The sequence below is a fragment of the Jatropha curcas genome, chromosome 8 (assembly GCF_041381405.1).
Source record: "Jatropha curcas cultivar XTBG-Jc1 chromosome 8, XTBG_Jcur_1.0, whole genome shotgun sequence".
In the NCBI taxonomy this organism is placed as follows: Eukaryota; Viridiplantae; Streptophyta; class Magnoliopsida; order Malpighiales; family Euphorbiaceae; genus Jatropha; species Jatropha curcas.
The window spans coordinates 10,084,823-10,097,495 of NC_143158.1; the positions used below are offsets into that span (position 1 = coordinate 10,084,823).

At 33.3% G+C, this 12,673-nt stretch overlaps 1 non-coding gene across 1 annotated transcript; it reads left to right on the plus strand.

Moving 5' to 3' along the window:
• Positions 1-1,915: 1,915 nt before the first annotated feature.
• LOC149494180 (small nucleolar RNA R71) lies at positions 1,916-2,022 on the plus strand. The gene has a single exon (XR_016322378.1). It is a non-coding gene; the product is annotated as a small nucleolar RNA R71 (small nucleolar RNA).
• Positions 2,023-12,673: the final 10,651 nt, after the last annotated feature.

The window sequence follows — 12,673 nt, forward strand, 5'->3', positions numbered from 1 at the left end:
AAATCATTTTCCTGATCTACAGTTAATTTGTTAGAAATAATTATAGGAAGTGTGTGATCTTTACCTAAGAAAGCATATCGTAAATGACTTGGTAATTCTTTAAGATCTACTATTGGTGGACTTTCAATTGATGGTGGCAAAGGTTCATGCTCCCTAAGTAACATTTCAGGTCTTAAATTTATAAACTCCTCTTCTTCAATGTTGACATTTTCTTCCTCAAAATTTTCATTATCTTCCAGGGTAAACATTTCTTGTATACATGCATCAACTATGTCAATCCTCATGCAATTTCCTTCATCCATAGGATATTTCATAGCTTTGTCTATATGGAATTTAATAATATCATCACCTATCCTAAGGACTAATTTTCCTTCTGAAACATCAATTAATGCCCTCCCTGTGTTCATAAATGGTCTTCCTAAAATAAGAGGACAATTTTTATCATAAACAAAATCAAGTATGACAAAATCAGTTGGAAAAATAAATTTGTCAACCTTAACAAGTACATCCTCAATGATACCATAGGGTCTTTTAATAGTTTGGTCAGCAAGTTATAAAACCATATTAGTTCTCTTAACTTCATCTTCTAATCCCAATTTCTTAAAGAGAGATAATGATATCAAATTAATACTTGCTCCTAAGTCACAAAGGCATCTAAGAAAATCTACTTTACCTAATTTGCATGGTATAGTGAAACTCCCTGGATCTTTGAGTTTAGTAGGTAACTTACTTGAGATTATGGAACTACAATCCTCAGTCAGGGTGACTGTTGACACATCTTCCCAACTACGTTTCTTCGAGATCAATTCTTTAAGGAACTTACTGTAGTTTGGAATTTGTGATAGCTTCCATGAGTGACATGTTGATATGCAAATTTTTCAGTTTATCAATAAAATTTAAGAACTGCTTATCTTGCTCTTGCTTCTTGAGCCTTTGTGGAAAAGGTGGCCTAGATCGATGAGCTTTAACATTATCCTTCTCCTTGTCCTTTCCTTTTTCTTGTTCTCTTAATCCTGCACTATTCACTTCAATGCTCGGTTCACAAACCGGCTCCACAATTGTATTATTCAAACCATTAGCATCAATACCCGATGGAACTATTTTATCTACTATTTTTCCACTTCGTAAGGCAATGGCACTTATATTTTCCCTAGGATTCTTTTCTGTATTACTAGGAAGATTTCCCACTTCACGTGAGGAAATAGCATTTGCAAGCTGCCCTACTTGTACTTCCAAATTATGTATGGATGATGAATGGTTTTTGAATAACTTGTCAAACTTTGATTCTAACCATTTAAAACTATCATCTTGGCTACTCATCTTTTGGTTAAGTCCTTCCAAAAATTTATCAATTTTATTAGTCAATTGTCCTAGTCTATCTTGAGATTGACTACCCTGATTTCCCCTATCTTGATTATCATGGTTTCTCCAAAAAGAATTATGATAATTACGATTTTCAGCATTATAAGTATTCGAATATGGACTGCGAACTTGTCCTTGGACATAATTCACTTGTTCCTCCATAACCGGATGCTTATAATTACATTCATTTGACACATGCCCATTTTGACCGCAATTGTCACAAATAAGAGATGTTGATTTATTTATGTTTAAATTATCAATTTTATATGACAAAGCAGAAATCTGTGCTTGCATCATAGTTAAGGGATCTAATTCATGCACTTTCTTTACCGAATTCTTTGAAGAAGATGAAGACTCATTATTAGTAGTAGAATGACTTACCTGAGCCCTTTCGGTTGGCCATATGCTATTATTGTTGACCATCTCTTCTAGTAACTCAATTGCATCATTAGTAGTCTTCTTCATTAATGATCCCCCTGCCATAGCATCTATAGTTCCTCTTGTAGAAGGTGTTACCCCATTATAGAAAGTTTGAATCAATATATTTTGGGGAAGGCCATGGTGTGGGCAAACTCGTTGGAGTTCTTTATAGCGATCCCATGCCTCATATAGGGATTCATTTTCATGTTGGGTAAACGAGGTTATTTCTTTGATAAGCCTAGCGGTTTTTGCTAGTGGGAAGTATTTAGACAGGAAGGCTTGGGCTAGTTATTCCCAGGTAGTGATAGAATTTGGTGGTAATGAATTCAACCAAGCTTTTGCCTTATCTTTCAATGTGAAAGGAAATAAACGTAACTTAATAGCATCTGCTGGTACTGAATTCATTTTAAATGTATCACAGATCTCAAGGAAACTGCCTATATGCGAGTGAGGATGCTCATTCGGTAATCCATAAAATTGAACACTATTTTGGATCATCTGTAATAGAGCAGGTTTAATCTCAAACTGGTTAGCATTTACCGGTGGACGTACTACTCCTTTTTGTGAACCGTTTAAACTTGGAGTAACGTAGTCCATCAACCTCTGTGGCGGATTTCCATCACCCATGACTCTTGAATTTCTTCTTTTTTTCTTCTTCTTTTGTTGTGAAAGGAACTGTTCAATCTCAGGCTGATAATCCTCTAATTCACTGTTTGAAGATCTGGTACTTAGCATATGGGGTACCTAAATTATATAGTCCTGCAAAATTTTGAATAAAAAAAATAAGTAAGTATCTTAATTAAAATAAACTGCAAATCACATATAAGAATATTTCGTTAAATGACAGAACACCGTTCCCCGGTAACAGCGCCAAAAACTTGTTGCGTCTCTTTTGAGTTCCCGCAAGTATACGGATCGTAACGTAGTAATAAAAGATTGATCCCACCAGGAACGGGTTGAGTTCACTTGCTACTTTACTCTTAATGATGTGTTTACAGAAATATGAATACAGAAGTGATTAATTTCTATTTATGCTAAATCTAATCTTTAATTAACTCTAAAGACAAATGTGTAGTAAGATACTTAGAATAATTAATCATACACAGGATTTTCCCTTTCTATGCAAAAGCCTATAACATACAATAAAGAATTCTTTAATTACATATGGTAAGATATAATTCAACTTCTCAGTATAGAATTATACTATCTATTATATGTATTTCTACTTATAATAAAAACCCTATCTTGTTAAATATTAAACCTAATTCTTATTCTTTGATTATTTCAATAAGACAGATTTTAACTTTAACAGAAATAAGAGAAATATGCATATGTAAATTCAACTCAATGAATTAAATCTCTTTGATCTTAACTAAACTATTTCCTTCTGAGAATATAATTCAGTAACCTTGATTAAACAAAGATCAAAAGATAACTTAAGGAATTTTTATTGAATGCTACCAACTTTAAATTGTTGCTTTGCATAGAAGAGTTATGAAGAACAACATACAACAAGTCTATAAAACAAGAGAAAGAAGTAATCTAACTTAAGCCTCCGGAGGGCGTCACACCTCGAGGAACTTCTTGATGTTCTTGGCACAATCAATAACAAGTGACTCTCGTCAACTTGCTCTAAGTACTACTATCACACTTCTCCTAATACAATCTAAGTTTTTTTGTTTCTGAATCTAACTCTCAATATGAATCAATTCATCTCCTTTTTTTGCTTCACTTTGATTGCTATTTATAGAGGAGGAGAGTGATGGTGGTTTTGGTAGTGATTGGTTGGCCAAAAGGTGCTTGAGGTGACTTCTCTTGGGAAGAGTCCCGACCCTTGCATGGAAAGATATGTATTTCTGATGAAAAGGCAGCAATTACGTCTCCTGGAAATCTTGACTCGCGCTCACGACTTCTGCTTCAGATGTCTCTGCCTCTCAAAAGTGCTTTTCGCACCCGCGCAGATGGATGTCGCGCTCGCGACTTTTGCTTGCAAACCTTTTGACTCTCAGGAGTGCTTTTCTCGCCCGCGTATGTGAATGTCGCACTCGCGACTTGTCTTTTCTGGGTGTAGGTTGCGCGCGCGACCTTCGGTAGCGATCGCGACCTCCGGTAGCGCTTGCGACTTTGGGCATTTTATTTGTTGCAACTTGCTTTGCGGCGCGAAGGCTGGTTCAAGGATTTCTTCCATTTTTTTCAACTTGTTTTGGCCTTTTTTTGTATAAAACAAATCTTTGCTCCAACTGTGTTCCTGAAAATTACTTTGAAACAAAAACAACACAAACAAACGTAAAATATATAAAAATAATCATGCATTCATGCAATTTTATATAAAAATAACGTAACAAGATTTGCCCGCTTTGCGAGGCTATCAATCCCCCAACCCTTTGGTCAATATACCATTTCACAAAGAGTTAATCTTCTTATTCTAGCACTCTCTCGTGATCACTCATATCTTCTCTCTCTTTTCTTTATATCGTTTGGCCTTTGAATTGCGAATTAGTAAGGATTATTGATTTTTGGTCCTCCGTGGTGCAACATTAGTATCAATTAATTTAGGGTTTCTTGTCTGGGAAAAGAGATGAGAATGGATACCTCTTTAGGTGCTGCAATGAATTAGGCTTCTATGCTATCAATGATGAACAACATAGGAGTAGTTTGCCACCATAGTAACGAGCACAACTTTACACCTCATGGAGTTAATAAAACCCTAGTTGGAGATTTTATTATTGCCCATTGCAGAAAGCTACTAATAATAAGTGATGCGGAACCCAAAAGGAAATGAATTCCTAGAACCCCTAATCGAGTGGATCGGATCAAAGATTGAGATGAAATTCCCTTCTATGGCACCCAAAGCTTAAGGAAGCAAGAATACCAATAATCGATTAAAGAAGAACAAGATAAATGCCACAACGAGTTGATAAGTTACCTTAAATTCTTGATGCAATTAGAGGAAACAATCTCTCACTATCACTCTAGGCAAAGAAACAAGCAAAGCATGATTTGTATTTGAAGTTGTTATTCAAGTTGTGAATTCTTTATAATGGAAGCACCTATTTATACTAGAAAATGGAAGACGATGAGCCTAAAATCAAGCCTACAATCAAGGCTAAAATCAAGCCTAAAATCAAGGCTAGAATCAAGGCTAGAATCATGCCTTAAATGAAGGCCATAATCAAGGCTAAATTCAAGCCTTAAATCAACGCTAAGATTATTCTAACCAATATGGCTCATATGGGCTCAATTAAATACAAAGCCCAAGCTAATTAATTAAAACAAGCCCAACTTAAATATTAGCTAATTTAGGGCTGACCCAACTTTAGAATATAAGCCCAACAAGCCTTATTAAGTCCACTCTAAACAACTTAATCAAAATAGGATAAATGGGCTATAGGCCTTTACATGTCCCATACAAATTAGAGTCAGACTCTAGCACGGCTTGGGCGGGCTATAAGGCATGGGTGTGCTACACCTTCCTCACTTGCCTCCAATAATGTGAGTAGCCTAGGTCTTCCCTCGAGTTCTATACAACACCTATCGAAAGCTTGATCTTTAGCTCTTGTGAAACTCGATCTTGGATATACAAGGACATGGCTGCCCCATATCGCTTGGCACGGCTCCGTGTAATCGGTCCACTAGGAAGCGCCAACGAATCTCCTATGTTGTTCTCGATGTTTCCTTGAGCTTTATTGACAAGTAGTGGTGGATCCATATCAATAAGTCCGCTTCTTCACATGGACCATACTTAGATGAAGATAATAGTAAGAAGATGTTAGAGAATATAGACGCCATGGAAAAGAACCTCCTAGCTCTCAAGACCAATAAGTATTAGAGTAGTAGTAACTGGATTTACTCCCTTTAGTTTAGGCACATACTAACAACTCATATTTTGTATTTAACTTAATTTGAATAACTGTTATATAGGTTGATTTTGTAATAATATATTGTATAAATATCACTCTATACACTTGTGTAATGATATACAAAAAACACCACTCAAAGATTTCACATGGTATCAGAGCTATAACCCATTTCTTAATATGAAAATGTCCATCGTTAAATTGACCACCAAAAATTATCTTGCTTGGAAGATGCAATTCATTCCTCTTTTAAGTTATCAAAAACTTCATGGATTTATTTATCACACCCTTAGGGTCCAGGTAGGCTTAAGGCCATCGGGCACCTCGTAGAACCCACAACTAAACTAATCCAATTCAACACATTACTTATCTTGATTAATTACTTAGGTGGGCTATAGCCAATTTATTTACTTTCATTTAATTTTTGGGATCATTGAATACAATCTTTCACACACTATGTATAATCACATATCAACACTGTCATAATACTTGTTTACATTATAGTTTACATATATACCATACTAATATCATTCACAATGGTACTAAGGAGAAACTAGAGTTCATATAACTTATCAACAACTTATAATATCAAATAACTATTTACATTATTCACAGGCTTCTTATTGGAAAAAGAAAATCAAGAAGTTGACGAACCTGGATCACCTCTACCTGAAATCACAGATGCTTGGGTGAGTCATCAACTCAGTGAGATTCTAGTGTCATATTGTTGCATGTACATTGAAAAATATCTCAAGGTTCAACATTTATAGTAATATAGGATGGTAGTACCATTGTAGCTTGTCAATAGAGATAAGTCCATATAAAAGGATTCATAGTAATCGGATTAATATCACAAAGACATATCAATAATATGACCGATAATCATGATAGGTGCCATTTTTATAGTATTTTTAATATAGTTTTATTAGGATTTTTTAGTATTTTTAGTACTTCAATTAGTTTTTATTTAGTTTTATTTATATTTTCATTTAAAGATTTCCTTGAATCACATTTCACTTGATCTTGGGGAATTTTGCAGCATTTCTATAGGAAACCAACCAAAAATATAGAAAAGAGCGTTCCTAGGTTCAGAATCTAGCACGCCCTGAGCGTGTCATCTGGTACGTCCGTCCTGTGTTGAATTGAACAGAGACTCAGAAGCTAGCACCCCGTGCTACAAGAGGCTGTTGATCCTTGGGCATGCTCACTCCAGCACGGCCCGTGTTGTAACTACCTTGTAGTCCCCAGACTCTAGCACGCCCAAGCTGTGCTAGAGAGCACGCCTATGCTGCAAGTAATTGTCGATCCTTAAGCGTGCTCATCCAAGCATAGCCCGTGCTGCAACCACCTTAGGGACTTAGAGCCTAGAACGCCTAGACCGTGCCAGACAGCACGCCCGTGCTGAAGACTAGATTTTACCTTGGGCCGAGAATGTTAGTTCTAGCTCATGCCGCTTGCATGGACCTGCATGAGACGCTTTTCTGGCGTGCCAATCAAGTAAATCCTATTTAGACGCTGAAAGAGTCATAATTGGAGAGAATACAAAGCCTAAACATTTTTCTAGCTCAAGGAGATTTCTTACTCAATAGGAGATCCATTTTCCTAAAGGATCACGAAGATATTTTCTGAAAGTCTATATAAAGAGAGAGACTAGCCATGATTGGGGGTGATTTTCATATTCCATCTTTTAGTCTATTAATTCCTACATAGTTTTCTCTCTCAAGACTTCAAATGTTTAAGATTTGTGTCAAGATTCAAGGAAGCTGTTCAAGCTTATCATCGACTAGTTTTTATTCTAAACTCTCTTTTTGTTTGTTATTCTTTATGAGATTATTTACAAATTCAATTGAGTTTTATTTAATTACTATGTTGAACTGAACTCTCATACTAGGGATTTGATGTAGCTTAATTTCGATTCCAATTTATAATATTAGATTTGCTTTTCTTTGTTCAAAGTATAATTTATTATTGAACTTAATATTTCCAAGTAGAGTCTTTCCCCTGGATTGATTTATTTCATTAATCACTATCGAGAGAAGGGTTTTTGATATGAAAAAGGTAATAAATTACATGGAAATAATAACTTGATGCAGAAGCTATATAGTTTGACTCATGGGGGGTTTTTATAAGTTAATGACCTTAGGTCATGAATTCATAAACAAACCATAAAATTTAATGATTTAATTCATGTTTGATTGCACTATTGGAAGATAGGTAATTAGATCGGGTTAAAATAGCTAACAATACATCGGGAGAGCTTGTTAGTGATTTTAGGGTTGTTTCCCCCACTTGAACAATTAAAACTGATTATCAAACTATTAAAATAAATTGGATAGAATTAAGTGAAATCAAAATCTCGAGTAGCTTTTAATCCTTGATTTCTTTTCATCGAATTGTCTTGCTTGATTTCTTTTTATTCTCTTTTACTTATTTAGATTTTCTTTAAAATAATTCTCCTTATTGTTGTCTAGATAATAGTAAGTTAACACAATTTTGGTACTTGATATACAATCCTTGTGGGACGATACTCTACTCATTCTTTATTACTTGTCGCGATTTCGTACACTTGCGAAAAAGCCTATCAAATCACATAGATGGCACTAAATACATATCACTATGTACATTACAGTGCTATCACACATTACACACTTTAGGGCGGTAATTTCTCCCTTTAATCACAAATCTCTATATGCACATAGCCTAATGGTATAATACCCATCAAGTTGAGATTCTGTCATATTGGCTACACAAATGGCTCGGTACAATCAATTAGGCTTAGAGGCCAAATAGGATCTCACAATTCATAATTCCAATAGCACAATTAACGTACGGTTTCAAATATCAATAATGGTATGCATTTTATCAAAAGTCTATTATAACAAAGAAGGAGGTTAGACATAATAACTCACCTTGAAAGCAAGAATTTGATTTCTCTTGATCTCTTATAATTTTATAATGGTTCCGTGGTAATTCCTGACCTACATTCACATTTAAACACATATTGCACTTTTAATTTTGTTTATACCTCTTTATTGACATTCAAGGTTCTTTGATATTTTTATTTATTAAATTTGAATCTAAAATTTTGGGGACAGAAATTATACATATTGATCTTTATTTTCATCCATTATATTCTCATGTTCATAGTTTATTCACTTATGTTTTAATATGCTCAATTTAGTGCAAGCTTAGTGAAACACAAAATTTTCTGCACATGAGCAGTCTGTGTTCCTTTGATTGAATATTTATTTTCTCTCATCCATTTGTCCCGAAATTTTACTAGGTGGTTCCCAATATCCCAAAGCACTCTCATATTAAATTTCATGAGTTTTGGAGTTTATTAATCTATTCAAATAATTTAATTACAGAACCAGAATTTTCATCTTTCTCATACTGAGTAGTCTGCATTCTTTTATTCATATCTCCATTTTCCCTCATCATTTGGACTTTCCCTTTTAACGCAACATTCTTAACATCCTAGGATATATCTCTATAAAATTTTATAATTTTTGCAATTCATTTACATGGTCAAATAGGATAAACACAGTAGTGGATTTATTTATAGTGTCACAGTGAGCAACCTGTATTCACTTCGTCATAAATTATTTTCCTTTTATATTCTGAGCTTGTCCTTTTACCACAACTTTTTCAACATCCTAGGTTATGTCTCTGTAAACGTTTATAAATTTTGAAGCACATTTACATATCTAATTTAACAAATCATAGTGGCTGAATTGAAGCAGCTTCATCGAGACAGTTTTGGAATTTTGAGTTTCTAGCTTTTTGAAGTTCAATACCTTTAAATCCAAACCAATTTTCAACATCTTAATTGATTAAATAACATGTTTAAAAGATAATTTTGGGTTTTGATTCATCAAATTAAAGATGTAAACATAGGAAAAAATAATTGAAAATTCAAGACAGAATTTGAATTTCATACCTTTCTTTTGTTTTCTCTTCTATTGTTTCTTTATTATCTTAACTTTTCCTTTGATAATATCATTGTCACTTGGTATTTTACGGTGAATGAACTCTAGCAAATATTAGAATGATAGAAAGAAGAAGGAGAAGGAAGAAGCCTACATTAGGAATGAAGAAGTGAAGAGGTGGGTGTTGTTTCTCACTTCTAATACCCTTTCCAGTTGTCCTTCTTTCCTTCAATTTAGTGGTGAGTCATTTGCTTGGTTGTAGAAAAAATGAGCTGCCACTTATATGAGTGAATTGTCCTTATCCCTTTTAGTCGCTTTGATTTAATAGTAGCTTAGGTGGCTAATTTGGTCATTTCATCTTTCTTTCTTACTTAAACCTACACTTATTTCCTTTATAATTTCATTCTTTTAAATTCTAAATTTTGGTTTCTTTATTAGATGAAGATATTTTTATTTTACTATCTTCTTTACATACATATATTTTTATAGAATCATGGTGCCTTCCAATTTTGAATGCCTCAGGGGTTTTAGGATTTTCCATATACATCACTTTAATACCTTACAAATTTCACTTTCTTGCATTTCAATAGTCTTTTAAATAGGTCACATATTTTATAAAATATTTCTTTATTACTTATTTGCTTAGTTTACATAATATTTGGGGTATGAGATTTTCATTGCACTTAGGGTGTTACATAATTGATGGTTCTTTACCCCCTGCACCAAAAACTATCACCAACTCAAAAACTTCCATCTCCTCTGTTAATCATGAATATGATTCTTGATTTCAAAAAGATCAAATGTTACTATCTTGGATTCTTTCATCTTTAACTGAAGAAATTTTTTCATACTTTTCTAGCTTAAGCTCCTCTTTTGATGTTTGGAAGGCCTTATCGCAGGCTTTTGGTTCTATTTCTCAGAATAGACAATTATAAATTCATATTGAATTGTAAGAATTAAAGAAAAATGAGCTCTCTGTGTCTGATTTTCTCTATAAAGCTAAAGTATTGGCAAATGAATTGCAAGCTGCGGGTCATCCTATCTCTTTGACGAAATTTAATGCATTTATTTATTGCAATATTGGTAAGGAGTATCATATAATCAACTCAATGAATCTTAAATCTGACCCTGTTTCTTTCTATGAACTTTATGGCCAATTAGTTGTGCACGAAATCCTTATCAAGAGTGCACAAGAACCACCTATTGCAAATATTGTTCTTAAATCTAATGATACCAATTCACCTCTTCTTCCCACCCCAAATCGTCCTCCTAGCTACAATCTTAATGCTCGTCCACAATGTCAAGGACAAAAAAATAATTTTCAACATAGAGGATCTTGTCATATTTGTGGTCTTGGTAATCCTATTGCAGACTGATGTCGTTGTCGGTATAATTTTAATTTTTCTCGCCCATGACCCTCTTCTAATCCATAAGCTAATTGTTATTCCTATGGACGTCCACTAGCTCCTGTGTAATCATTTGTACCAAATTCATGTTTCCTAGTTTCTGAACACTGCAGCTAACTAGCATGTTACTCCAGATTTGTCTGCTTTAAGTATTATAAATGAATATCGTAGGATGGACCAACTCCATGTAGGTATTAGCAAGGGTATTGGCTCAAGGGTCAATTGTATTTTGATATTTTGATGATCATACAAAACAAATAAATTTAATATTTTTGTATGTGCTAATATTAATTTATGCAGAATTTTTAAATATGGAAATTGCTAAAGAAGGCAAGTCCTTACAAATCCAAGATTTTGAAGACCATGAAAGGTTATTGAAGATTTCTTTTTAGTGGTTAGTATCTTAGGATATTTTGTAGGATAGAGAGAATATTCTTTTATAAGCACAAAAATATTTTTCTTCTCTCTATAAAGGATTTTCGGAAATTACCTTAATAATAAAAGTCAAAACTTAATCTTTTAAATTTATTTACCTATTTGAAAAAGATTTTGACTTAATTATTTTTGGTAACAAAATATTTGAAAGAGATTTGCATATCTTTTATTATTTTCAAAAATTACCTTAATAATAAAAGTCAAATCTTGATCTTTTTAAATTTACTTACCTATTTGAAAAAGATTTTGGCTTAATTATTTTTGGTAACAAAATATTTGAAAGATATTTGCATTTTTTTTGCATTTTTGAAAATCATTTTATAAAAAGGACAGTCAAATCTTTTATTTACTCTACTTTCCTAAATGAAAAGATTTTTGACTCAAATATTTTTGGCAATAAATATTTAAAGATCTTTTTATATCTCTTATTTTTGAATGTCAAAAATATTCCTTAAACTAAAAGATTTTATGCTTTCTAAACGGGATCTTCATCCCTCTATATAAAACGTTTTCCTCTTATGAAAACGTGGGTATTTTATTTTAAGAGTAAGAGTCCATTGATCATATGTTTTAAATCTCTCAAAGCTCTCTCTCAAAAACCCCATTATTTCTTTTCGTCTTCTTGCTTCAAGAAATATTTTTAAAGAGAAAAGAAAATTATTACAACATCTTTCGAAAAATGGTTCTGATCTTTAAATCCATTTTCTAATCTTGATTTCTGTTTTTTCTATGCTTATATTTGCATTTCTCTCTGTCTATATAGATTCTATAATTTGTTGTAGACAGCCTTTTTAATTGAAAAACTTTTGTGTAATAGCTTAGATGAAAAGCTATGGTGGTATAGGTTATCAAGCGACCTACCTTCTCCTTGTGTGAGATTCTAATGTCTTGATGTGAGTTTCTGTTCTCTGCAAAAACAGAAAGGGTTGAGGTTGACTAGAACCTTTGGAAAATCTAGTGGGACAAATGTTAGATCTAGGTGTTGATCTATTTTCTTGTATTGTTCGTTTGTCTCTTACCCTTGAAAAGAGATAACATAGTGGAGGATCCCAAGATGAGTCTTGAGGAGTGGATGTAGGCGAGTTAGTGCCGAACCACTATAAATCTATGTGTTTATCTTCTTTTTATTTTCTGAAGTTTTGCTTGATTTTATTCTATTTACACATCTGTTAACTTTTTAGAAATGCAAAGTTGTTAATGAATTTCTGTTTTTGAACTTGAATAAGCTTTATCTTTATTGAACATTAGAACTTTGGACTTCTGC